The 13,534-nt window shown below is 37.5% G+C and overlaps 1 protein-coding gene across 4 annotated transcripts in view; it reads left to right on the top strand.

Moving 5' to 3' along the window:
• The first annotated feature begins 3,582 nt into the window (after positions 1–3,582).
• Positions 3,583–13,534, top strand: part of fam222ba (family with sequence similarity 222 member Ba) — a 65,480-nt gene continuing 55,528 nt past the window's right edge. Inside the window, exon 1 of one of the 4 annotated variants that reach the window (XM_079608749.1) lies at positions 3,583–3,768. The gene's annotated coding sequence lies outside the window, so the exon portion shown is untranslated. Of the gene's footprint in view, positions 3,769–4,963; positions 5,230–13,534 lie in introns of those variants that run through there. The other 3 variants (XM_079608747.1, XM_079608746.1, XM_079608748.1) reach the window with 3 other exon arrangements.

Here is a 13,534-nt window from a genome sequence, read left to right as displayed (position 1 = left end):
CCTGCGTCATTAACGTTGCATTATTGTGTGATGAAGCACACTGCTGAGCACTTCCCCTCAGCTGCCTGAGGCTCTGTGAGTGGAAAAAAAATACTTTTCTACTGGTCTAGGATCAGCCATCATTAATAATTGAGCTTCAAGCTCAAGATTTCTATATTTCATTATTCCTGTGCATATAATGGCTTTTTCTTTTGAGAAAGCCTTGTGACCCTGAAATGAACCAGTCTGAACCAGTGTTTTCTTATTTCTAAATGGCAAAGATGAGAATAATTAGTCTTGATCACCACACAGTTCTGCCTACTACACAATGCCTTGGTAATGATAATCATGATGACGAGTTTCTGAGAGGATGTGCGTCAGGTGGGATGGGTGCCATATTAGTTTAAAAACATAAATATCATTATTCAATTAATCAAATACTGTTTTAAAACTGCAGTGGACCTACAAATATTGTCTAATGGTGTTGTTGGCTGCTTGAAGGACCACACATTGAGTGTTCAAAATATATGACTTTTAGCAAGTGGAACCAGCAAAGTAGGGAAGGAGGGAAATTCAGTTCCTTCCTGTTACAAACCTACGTAACAATGTAACAAATTTGCATAATGCCAGCCTATGGTCTTCATTGGCTAACAACGAACAACACCTATTTTGACCCGCCTTCAAACACTGTAGTTTTAGCTGAGGCCCAGAAGAGTTTGGTTCGTATTGTTGACATGTCGAGGATACACTGTTTTCAGCACTGCGAATCTGCTTTGCATGCACTTCAAAAGGATGAGGACTTGATTTTTCGGAATTGGAATTTATACGGAAAAACCGACGCCATCGTTCGTATCACTGTGTATCAGGCATTTAATTTCTGACACTCACTAAGCGATAGACCAATACCAACAGACTGGGCCATCTGACCAATCAGAACAGATAGGCTCTCGGAAAGGAGGGGATTAGAGACTGAATCTTTGAACAAACCGTTTTCAGACACTGTAAGAAAATGTGCAGTGTATATTATGAAAAAATTTAAGTGTTTTTTGACCTATTGTCGAAGACCTCCAAATCAAAATAAGAACATTTAAAACAGCATAAGTGGGCACTTTAAAAAAAAAAAAATATATATATATATATATATATATATATATATATATATATATATATATATATATATATCATATCGTATATTGTCCATCCTGCCGGAAAACTTGACATAATGAACATGAAATAATAAGACGTTGAAGTAAACCTTAAAAGAAGTAAAATGGGAAGCAATGAGTCTGTTCAGGATCAAGAAAGGAATTACTGAAGACTGAGTGTTTTAATTCAGTCTGAGGGATGACTTCCCGAAAATGTATAAATCCTTCGATAAGCTGTTTTAGGTGTCAGCATACAGGACATGTAGCAGGAGTGTTCAGATGGAAAATGAGATGTGAAAAATGTGATGGGGAGAGCATTTTAAACGTCAAGTGACTGATGGGCTCCACTGTTGTAACTGAGCTGCTTTCCATAGTGCACCGTGTATGGAGGATGTCAAGTATAATCGAAAGCATATAGGACATACATAAATAGATGGCAAGCTGAAAGTTTGGTGGAGGCATTGTTGCCATGTGGGAACAGAAATGACGTGAGAAATATTTTGACGGCTTGTGTGATGGAGTCAGAGGATCTATCTATCTATCTATCTATCTATCTATCTATCTATCTATCTATCTATCTATCTATCTATCTATCTATCTATCTATCTATCTATCTATCTATCTATCTATCTATCTATCTATCTATCTATCTATCTATCTATCTGTAATAAGAACATTATTTTGAGAAACAGCATTAATTATTAGCCAGTTGAGTGCTGGCCTGGGAGGGACACAAAGGGTTAATTCCTCACATTGGGGTGTATGAAAGTGGACCTTTATGAGGAAAGAGTGGAATTTACTGCATTTTAAAGTGATAATAAGGTAAAGAATAGGGGGGATGTAGGAAAAAATTATTCGGATCAGGTTGCTAGAGCGTTTCATGTTTAGGCTTGTCTGTCAAAATAGCTACAGTTTAATAGTTTTTCTTGTCCTCTAACGTGGATCCTTCGTTTTAACACACAAATATACTGTACACCTACCTAATGAGTTGTTTATACTCAGATTATTAGACCGGTAGGTGACGGTATACACACCCCGCTTGCTTTTCAGCAAAAATCAACTAAAGAAGAAGAAGGCTTCCGGAAAAATGGCGAACGGAGTGCAATTGTCCTGTTGAGTTCTAGTAAATGTTAAATTTAATTTATTTCCCACAGCTATTTTCTCACCTAAGACGTTTAAGCACAGTAGATTCGTTTCCGTTCGAAGCTCCGACGTGTTTTTTTCCAGATTGAAAATCTTTGAAATGTCATGGACTATTTGGTAGCCTAATAGCCTACCTGTCGAGTCCGGTAATGTATGAGGTTTCAAGTGCAACTGTCAAACTCTCACAATATTAAAAACATCCATATTTACTTCTGGGATGACCAAGCGTAGTATCTGAATCGTTTCATTCAGAGCGCTTTGTAATTATGATGACATTATCATAAAAAAATTGCCTACGTAACGTTAATTAAATTTGCGAACAAATAACAAATCTGACTGGTTTACATAGCTGTCTGGCTGCAGCACATTAATGTAAGGAGCGTTTGTTCTGATATTTACTTGATCTTTCTTTTTTATATAGTGGGAAAATGCAGTTGTCCCCCCGTCTACCAAAAAGTCTTCCAAGTTTTGCTAAGAATTTTGGATTTTTTTCTGTTAAATTTGATTTTGTATCCTATTTATTGTTTTGCTATATGTAGCCTAAATAGTCTGTATAATTGTGATTGCGATGTTCTCTTTTTACATAACATGTTGGAACAAATTGACACCAGGGGTCATATTTTAATGTTTAATGTTTTAACTCTAATAATTGTACCACAAGGGTAAACGTACTAAGTGAGAATATGCAAGAATAAAAACTGTTAAGAAAATGCATTTGCGTTTTATGCTTCTAGCAAAGCATGAACTGAGTGTTCGGTTGTTATTCTACCTGTAAATATTAACTTCTCTTACAGATCATTGATAACCATCAAGGTAAATCTTTTAGTTAATGGAATGGGTTAATCTTCCTTAGACAATATGATTATTGACTTGGTGTCATTATGTTTTTCAAGCTATTATTGCTGATAGAGCTATTATGTAACTGGATGAACTAATACAATTACTAAAATATAATTTGTCACTTTTCTGTCTCAGAGAGTAATTAAAAAAAAGATGATAATAATCTCACAAATTACATTCACCAAGCTGCACTGAGCTATCATGGTTATAGAGAATAATAAATCTGTAAAAGAATAAAGAATAATAAATATGTCATACTCAGATTCAGGGAAGATTTCTTAAGTTTGGCTGGAGACAAAAAGTGCCTTTTGCAGAAATCATTATATTTGGACTAATGCTGACTGCAGAAATTTTGTAAATGCAATATTTCAAAGGATTACATTTGTGTGCAAATGTACTTGGTTTTGCTCCTGTGTGTTTTTTTTTAAATTGCATTGAATTTTGTCCATGTAAGAAAGAAAATGTTTGGTCCACAGCCATTGTCTGTGACGCGAGCGCTGTAGCGCATGCGCCGGAAGTTGCTGCCGCAGACAGCAACACTGATTCGGCAACGCAGACCAACAACACTAGGAAAAAAAAAAAAAAATCAAAACACCGAATCCAAATAATGCCAATCCAATACGATGTTCTGAGCAATGAATAATGCTATGATCTACGGAGAGTGAGTACAGCATTTGAATGATAACTGTACTGATTTTGTGCACGGTTGCTTAGGCTAGCCTATCCATCTATTTCATCAGGCTTATGAAGCAACAAAGGAGTCAGCTCTGTATTTCATTTAGTGTGGAAGAGATGGTTAATAAGCACTTGGCCTTTTGCTTTAGGCCAAAACACGGGATTGACGTCAGTGCTTAAAAAACAATAGTTACATCCACCGAAAATCCGCTTACGCGAGTTGTTCTTGCACAATTAAGAGATGAATTTATTTCAATGTTAATTTGGGGCTACTGAATGCTGAATCCTCATGAATGAATGGATATTTAGCTGCAGTTCTTGTAACTGTGATGTGTTGTATCTCCTCACAAATTGCTCGCAATGTTCTTGCTTTCTCAGCAAATATTCAGCATTTCTAAAGCATAGGCTGCATTTTTATGGATACTTGTGTCGTTTCAGGGCCTTTTAGAAGGCAGACTGCAGACTTCGCATTTGATCCTCTCGGGGGGGAAAATGATATAAATGTATGTCCGTGACCTTTGCTGAATATCAAAGGCGTTGTCTCGAAATGTCACCGGGGATTTCTCCGCCGAGAAGCAGTGCGGTATTTGAAGCTGGGGGTTTTGACAGCCGACAGCACATTGGCTGGTGGGTGGAAAGTTATAAAGCCGCATATCATTAGATGGCTTATTATGGTTTGTGGAGAATTGACTGCGATCCACATACATGCACGGTTTTGGTGAACGACGCTTGGCCATTTGGATAGCAATGTACAGTTGCTCTGTCATAAATCTCAGCTGTAGTCTAGCCAGATGGAGTCGTTATAAAGCCTTTGAGTGTAAAGAAATTACATGACTTCACCCATGCAGCAAGTAACGTTATAGTCTTTGCTTCATTCAAATTAAACTGAATGCTGATTTGTTTTACTGGATGCACCTGCTTCATTATAATAGCCTACTAATTGTGTTTGCCTTGAATAGTGCTTTCTGTAAATTAACCCCCCGCAACAAGCTTCTTAAAGTCTGCACCAAGGTGTTTATGAATTAATACGCAATGTTTGGGCTTGTAGATATCTGCTGTTGTTTCAGATGAAAGGGGTCGGCAAGGTAACAAAGGATTGACGTCATGCATCGCATCCGCCCGCATGACTTCCAACTCGAAGTCCCACCCCTTTTATTTAATGATTGGTCGAACGCGCTGCTAGACGCGTCCTAGTCTAACCGAGAGCCAATCGGAAGAAGGCTTCCGTGTTGATGTAAAATAGTGGGGCGGGGCTAGTTGGCGGAGAAACCAGTGCGATAGACGCTACTGCTCAATCTGAATCTGGTGTAGGTGTCTCCGCGGCTGCCCGTGTTGAATTGGCCACTTTCTGTCGCGGACCAGAGGATCTTTAACCATGCATTTCGGTCTTGTGGATTGGTGCTAAATGATTTCGTCGAATGTCATCCGTAAATAACTGGATCCAGGGGTAAGATTGAAGCTTATGTGTTGCCGTAATTTATTCTTGAGCATATGTTGTGATCTCCGACCGTGTTGCGTGTTTTCATCAGAGGATTTAATGCAGTCAGCAGACACTTGGCAGCACTGAGCTTTTCCCATCTGTGTAACTGGCAAACAACATGATTCACTGGCATTCCCTGCATTGCATGCTCAGTAGATTATTATTGCATGCAAAAGTTTAGCTTTAACATATTTTGAGGGTGATCGTTAGTAAGTGCAATGTGAAGAAGAGCATCACTGGTTGATCTTATTCTGAAACAATTACTGTTGGTTTTTGTAATCATGTTTTTTTTTCTGGTGTGTGTGTGTGTGTGTGCCATGGACTCTTTCTAACCATTCCTAAAAGCGCAATTACCTAAGGCTAGATAGTGTTTATTTGATTTACGGCTCCGGTATCTTGTGCTCACTCAGTTAAACCCAGAGCTTGACATTAGTTACCCACTGAGTGCAGTTTTATATCATTGCGCTGTCTTCTGTCTGCCCTACATTTTCCAAAGGATGGATAATTAAATTTCAGACTCATATTTCCAGAGAAACACGGTCTCCTATTCTCAGTACAATTATCGAGCGTGGTGAAGGATCATTTTGACATCTGGGTGTAACATTTCTCTTCTATCAGGAGCCATTATGTGATTTGGCTTAATGAATGGATCACGGGGGCAGTGCTTTCCAATATGCATGCCTACTCATACATAAATACATTTTCACTCGTGCATTTGTCCTTTTTGCAGTCACAAAATCCACAACCGTTTATCAGAGTAACTAGTCTCCATTTTCTGTATTTCGGTTTGCTTTAATTGATAGGCCATTCATTTTTACATGACTTAAACTGTATGCATATTATTGTTTGGTGACATGCTAGCTAGCTAGCTTGATTTTTCGGCTTTTTTTGTGGAAATATTTTCATTTGCGGAGCTGGAGAAGAAATATATTTGGTTACTGACCATTTTTTTTCTTTGGAACAAATTACTCGACATTAATTAGTTGTTTTTAGTGCTGTTGTATAAAAGCAACATTACACTTGTGGTTTAGTACACTTAATATATTTTTCTGAAGGTGCAATCACCTTCCAACGCAAAAATATCTGGGATCTAATTTGTAGAACATAGACCTACATGACACAAACCTCAACAATGATATGATAATCAACTAATGTGAAAAAGTCAGAAAACAATAATCCTTTAACAGGAACTGCATCATGTATGCATGCTGCAGTGCATGCTGGGAACTGACAAACCCTTAACATTTCAGCAATATTGTTCAATTCTTTGTTCTTCAGACAACTGTTTTAGACTAGCTGGAACAACATCAGGGGGATTATGTTGGTCTAACATGGGATTTTATGTAGTTTCATGTAATACACAATTCTTGGTATTTATGACTTAAAAGATCCGTGCTTATAATATAAGAACAACAGCGCTTTTGCTCAAGTGATATAGCTTAAATGTCAATATCAACCACTCTGTAAAAAAATATTTTCATGATTTGTTATCACAACTTTTTATCTTTTGTCAAATCAACTACTAATGTGTGAAGATAACATACTATTTTGAGTTTCTGTTTATTAAACCATTCTTCTTCATTGTATTAACTCAAATTTTTAATTACAACAAACTCATTTTAAGGCAACAAGGTAACTTGCTTTTTTAAGTTAAAGCAAAAAAAATTTTTTACATTGAGTAACCTCTGCTAATAACAGTGTGGTCAGTCACAATGTTAAAATATCTCCAGGTGCTTAGTTTTGCAACTCATGGCAACCTGCTGATGCATTTGATAATTAACGCATTCCTCTATGAGTGTGCATGGAGGGCTTATGGCTGCATTCTTCTCTTTAAGTGGTTTATGTTTAATTGACCTGCCTGTGCTAACCAAGTGATAAACAGAGGGGAGCAGGCTTGATTTCCAGTGTTTGTCTTTAATGTTTGCCATTAATAGCAAGACAGAATCGGCCATTACAGTGGAAATGCCAGACGTGGTAACCTGTTTTTTGTGAATACCATAAATGTATCTCATTCCAGAAAGCGACATGCCTTGCTGCTTTTGTACAGCTGGAGAGGGATGATGAATGGTTTTGATCATGTAATTATCACTGATCATATGTTTTAAATAACTTTGTGCTGTGATCAGTAAGTTGTATGCTAAAATTTAAGCATGAGGAAAGTGCCAACAATTTGCAGTCATGTGATGTGAGGTCATATTCTGTTGGTTCTTGTCCTTTGCCTGTGAGGCTCGGTGTCATGTTGTACACTGATAGTAATTGCTGAGAGAGACACAGACAATCTTGTGATTTTGAAGATCAGTTGAATGAGGTCCAAGTGGACAGATTTCTCGGCTGAAGGACGAGCTCTCGCAGCTTGTGAGTCAACAGATGACAAATCGCAGTGTAAGTGATGGAGAGGAACCTAAGTGGCGGCAGTGAAGAAGATGGAGGTGATGAGAATCTATGCGCTGAGTGTGTTAATCTCAACCTGAATGTGGCGATTTGTGTGAGTTCTTTTTATAATCATTGATATGGTGCTATTATTATGCACATCTTATTACAGGAAGCTTTCAGATATGTCGAAAGTTTCTGTTTCCCAAGAGCATATCTGATCGTAATTGTTTTTGTCTTTTAAAAGTCCTATTGGCCATTTACATTTTTTAAGAACATCTAAATGACTGCAAAAATAGTTTCCAGTTAAAAGCCGAATTAAATATGACTCTCAAAGGGTCTCAACGTTCCTAATGTTTCTCTGCCCGTTTGTATTATATAGCATCTTTTATTTAAATTTTGTCTTTCAAGAAAGCTTGTCGCTCAAAGCTTGCACATCCAGCCTGCGTGTGTTTGTGGTGTGCATGCACATTTGCACAGCTGTTTTCCACTGCACGTCAGCTGGAGAAAAATGCATGTACGCAGGTCTGTTTCATCTCTTTCCCCACCTATTGAGAGTGAGAGTTAAACACCCAGCTGTTAATCCAGGCCACACACACACACACACACACACACACTCTTTTTCAGTTCTCAACATCTTTAGTTACACTAGGGCCATAAAGCCTATCTGCCGTCTCTCTCTCATGCCTGCCCTTTATATCGCTTCAAACAGACCAGATCTCTCTTTTCCTGCACCCTAAAGCAAGAAGTAGCTGTGGCCCGACTCATAAAATCCCTTTGAATGAGTAAACTGCCGGTCTAAAGAGATCAGCTGAGAAAGAGACTGAGATAAGCCTGTTAGATGAGAGTAAAGAGCCTGATGTCATTGTGGCCAATTGGGCCATATGCTTTTACTGGACAGGTCTGGGTGGTCTTACAGGGCCTCTGTGTTTTTGGGATGTCTACCGATTCTCTGTTCTGTTTATGGTTGAACTCTGTTTGTTGTAGGTAGATGAAGAATGGGAATGTGTGTGAAAGAGATTTGTACAGGGGTTTATGTAACTGTTAATGGTAATGTGTGCCAAGCTAGCTGTAACATTTTTAACAAACATTTTTATGAATAAGACAAGAGAATATCAATCTAGAGAAGGAAATTGCTAATTGTCTACTTTTCAAAAGACTAATCAATATGTGGGAAAATGTCTTTGCTCTCTGTTCAGCACTAAAATGACTACAGTCATGCTAGATTTGCAGGGAATGCAATGACTGGTGAAGTTTTACCCACGCTGCAACTGATAGCTGATAACCATCCATTTGGTGTCATGTATTTAAAGTCAGCATGAAGAGGAAGTCTTTCCTTCCCTATTGTGATGCATAAACGGGTGAAACGGCTTTTCAAACAAGAAAAAATGTAGGGTGGGACCTGAGTTTGTCCAAGGGGAATTGATTGAATCATTGGATTGTTGTAGTTTGCTGGCTGTGATCTCATGTGAGTGACAGGTCGCGCAGGAAAACACTTGATCAGATTTAATGGTGACTTTAGAAGGTTGTAAACCATCTTGAAATATACGTTTGCTCTGCTGATTAGTTTAACCAGTTTAACTGTACTTTTCTCACTGGCATAAACGGAAAATAAGTCCTAAATTTTGACATTTAAAATGTACATTAGTATAAAATCAGAGGTTTCCTGCACATAAACGCATTTTGTCAGAGAAGTTTTATTATGACAACTGTTTGGGCACCTTTGAAGCACTTGTTCAACCAGGAAGATCAGATAACATATCTGTTAACTGTTAAGGGCATGAGAAAGTCATGAGGTGTGACACTATTCAAACAAAAATGCAGGGCCGTAATGTTTTTGTCATCGTTAGATTAAAAACGTTGTCATGTGGCAGTTGGTGCTGCAGTCACGATTGCTGATTTTAGGCACTGAAACCTATAACTGCATTAACTAATTGTCTAATGAAACAGAAACATTTAATTTAGCTAATGTAAGGTGTAGGCTATTTGATGCCACAATGCATGATCAATTCTTCCATAATATATAGGCTATAGAAAAACTTTAATAACTACACAAATAACAGTATTTGCAGTCATTATTTCTTGCTCAGTTTTCAACACAGTATTTTTACACTAGTCACAGATTTAGTAGGCTATGTTTTTTAAAGGATTTTGTAAAAGGTTTTCTGTAAAAGTAAAAATAGAAATGAAACAACTAGAAACCAAAACCATTCATAATCAAAAGCTTCATTAGAAGGTCAAGTAGATCAATATGAGAATGTGATATTTGTCTTTTGCTTTGTACATTTTTATAGAATATATAATTGTTAACACTATAGTTTAACTTTAGTGTCCAATTCTCACTATTAGGCCTAGATGCTTATTGGCATACATATTACTAGGATATTGGCTGTTTCTTCATACCTATAAAGCCCATATTAATGTCTTATTCTGCATGACTATATTCTACATCCTTTAATCCGGCCAATACCTAAACTTAACAGCTACTTAATAAACTCCAATTATTGCTTATTAATAGTTAGTAAAGGCAAAATTCATTGCTAATAGTTAGTTACCAGTGAGAATTGTACCCTAATCTAAATTGTGACCAAATATATGTCACACTATGACTATTTTTTTTTTGTCTTGTTCTCTAGAATAAATTAGGAAATTCTTAGATGTCAACCACTGAAATATTCAGATCTGTCATCTATATTGAGACACAACAAACAAACAAAAAACAAACACAGACTCTGTGTCACAGAGTATGGTACCGGTAAAGGGAAGTGTTTGCATGCATGTGCCTGAGTGATATGGCCAGTATAATGACACCTATTCTACAGGAGGGATTAGATCGGTATTTTGTGTGTGTGTGTGTGTGTGTGTGTGTGTGTGTGTGTGTGTGTTGTGTGTGTGTGTGTGTGTGTGTGTGTGTGTGTGTGTGTGTGTGTGTGTGTGTGTGTGTGTGTGTGTGTGTGTGTGTGTGTCTTTCTGTAGAAGAGGAACGTGTTTATCCCTCTGTCTCTGCATCTGTCTGTAAGTTGAGCAGTAGGGCAGCAGTCATCTGCTCTTATCTGTTTACGGCTCTAGATAAGACCTCTGGATCGGGATATCTGACCCTCCCTTCTGTCTCTCCCCTGCTGCATAATGAGGGTTTGCTTGGCAAATTGCATATCTGTCCAGTGTAATCTGAAAAGATGCCATTAGCATGGCAGCGCTATCATCTCTTGTTCGGGTGCCAGGGCGGTCTGCTGCGTGTTGGCACCTCTGAGGTCATGCAACACTGAGCTGTAGTCGTGAAGAGGAGAAAGTGTGATCTGGTGTGAAAGTGTGAGGGGCCATGGGGCAGAATCATATGATCAAGTCAATTTTGAACTCAGAAGTGCCTCAAAAAGTGCTGGTGTTTGTTTTTACCTTTCACCTCAGCTAATTGGAGGCCCTGTGATAGTATATGATTTTTTTTTTCTCTCTCTCTCTCTCTCTCTCTCTCTCTCTCTCTCTCTCTCTCTCTCTCTCTCTCTCTCTCTCTCTCTCTCTCTCTCTCTCTCTCTCTCTCTCTCTCTCTCTCTCTCTTTCTCTCTCTCTCTCTCTCTCTCTCTCTCTTTCTCTCTTTCTCTCTCTCTGTAGGGCATTATGTAATATATAATTAATAATACTATAAACAATTTAAATTAGGGCTGAGTATTGACATAAATTGATAAAATTTTCAATTACAAGGTTACGATTTGATTCAGTTCCTATTTCGATTAAATTTGATATTCAATATTGATTAATTGGCATGTGTGTCAAGTACATTGGCAAATATTCTCAAGGAAAAAAAATCTCTTAAAATTGTGATTTGTACAGGCAACCTACATTTAAATTAAGTTTAACATTTTAACTTTTTTTTATAACAATAACATTGTAATAACTTTTTAATTAGCCTTTATAATTGTTTCTAGGCTACTTGTTTTTTTTATATATATATAAACATTTAAAGGGTGGCATCTTTAGAAAGATGTCGAATGTAGAGGTATAGCCTATACCGATCGACCGGCCAGGGACCAGAATTAGCTGATTTTACCCATGATTGGACCGGTAACTGGCCGGTCAGTCTCACGTCTTACAGATTTTGAGCCGGTCCGCTTTGTTGCCAGCGGCACAGGCAATAACGTCAGCTGCGCATTCTCGCTCTCTTCTCTCCGACGGCAAAGTGACACACACCTGCATCCTCTCACTCACTCATCTTAATCTCTCCGGTTAAATAGTGCTGGTATTGCGCATAATTGTACTAATTTCCACAGGTTTTGCGCTCACTACCAATAGCGTGTGCACCACTGATCTAAATAAGTGGAGCGCACATAAGCCGTCTTTCAGTCTCAAGCAGCTTGTGAGTTGCAAGTATCAAAATGAGTGGCTTGCTGCACTTAAACGGTCACACAAAATGCACACAATGTTTTGTCAAAATATCCATCTTGGCGAGTATTCATTTTTGTCCAAGTGTTGAAACCTAATTAATTGAGAAAGATCAGGCATGATGTGTAACAGTATATTGTATCCGTGCATAAACTCTTAAAGTGACAGCGCCTAATATTCCTGCTGCTGTCTGTCATGTTAATAAAAGAGCAAAAGACAAAGAAAATCACTCTGACTGAATAGGCCTAACTTTTGTAACTAATTGTAAGCATTAATCTGCATTTCATTTTTACAATTAAGACTATCCAGTGTTATTTTAAATTTGAATACTTTAATTTCTGTAGTATTACTAACCTGAATACTGTATGCTGTATTTGTGCTGTTGTTTTGAAAATTGTTCGTTTTACTTTTTTTTACTTTTTTTTTTTTTTATAAAATTAAAATTTGCATTGATTTTTGTTTGTATATGCTGTCAAATATAGTTATTTGAAAGAAAATCTGAATTGGCAAAAACTGGTATTGGCAGGTCACACATACAAAAGGAATTGGCCAAGAAAATTGCAATCGGTGCATCTCTAGTTGAATGACACATTTTTCATAAATGTGAGGCATTTGAATGTTTTGTTGACAGTCATTTTGACATGCTTGCTCATCTTCATCCTTCAACCCTTCTTTGCCAATCATGCTGATTTGCATGCACGCAGATAGCCACACTCCTTTTACAAGAGACAGGCAGATTGACACAAATCTGGCATATTTTTGCTGTTGTTTTGGACAGGAGCTATAATTTATGTACAGTGCTATGCATAAGTTTAGACACCCATGCTAAAGTTGACTAAAAAGAGGAATAAAAAATCATCTTTTGGAAATTGAACTTAATGCCTTAATTTAAAAAAATAGGAAAAATCCAACCTTTAAGGACACCAATTTTCGTTGTGAATGAATAATGTATCGTAAATAAATAAATGTTCTTCCTTAAAATACAGGGTGCATAAGTTTGGACACCCCTATGTTAAACTCCCATAGAGGCAGGCAGATTTTTATTTTTAAAGGCCATTTACTATATGGATCCAGGATACTATGCATCCTGATAAAGTTCCCTTGGCCTTTGGAATTAAAATATCCCCACATCATCACATACCCTTCACCATACCTAGAGATTGGCATGGTTTTATTTCAGTTAGCCTAACAGCTGGTTTGATTTGCATTGAGAGATGATCTTATGGAAAGTACTCCATGCCAATCTCCAGGTATAGTGAAGAGTGTGTGATGATGTGGGGCTATTTTAATTCCAGAGGCCAAGGGAACTTTATCAGGATGCAGAGTATCCTGGATCCATATAGTAACTGGCCTTTAAAAATAAAAATCTGCCTGCCTCTATGGGAGTTTAACATAGGGGTGTCCAAACTTATGCACCCTGTATTTTAAGGAAGAACATTTATTTATTTACGATACATTATTCATTCACAAAGAAAATTGGTGTCCTTAAAGGTTGGATTTTTCCTATTTTTTTAAATTAAGGCATTAA

Source organism: Phoxinus phoxinus (genome assembly GCF_949152265.1).
Source record: "Phoxinus phoxinus genome assembly, chromosome: 3".
Lineage (NCBI taxonomy): Eukaryota > Metazoa > Chordata > Actinopteri > Cypriniformes > Leuciscidae > Phoxinus > Phoxinus phoxinus.
The sequence above is the reverse complement of the archived record's forward strand: the minus strand, read 5'-3'. Positions and strand labels throughout refer to the sequence as shown.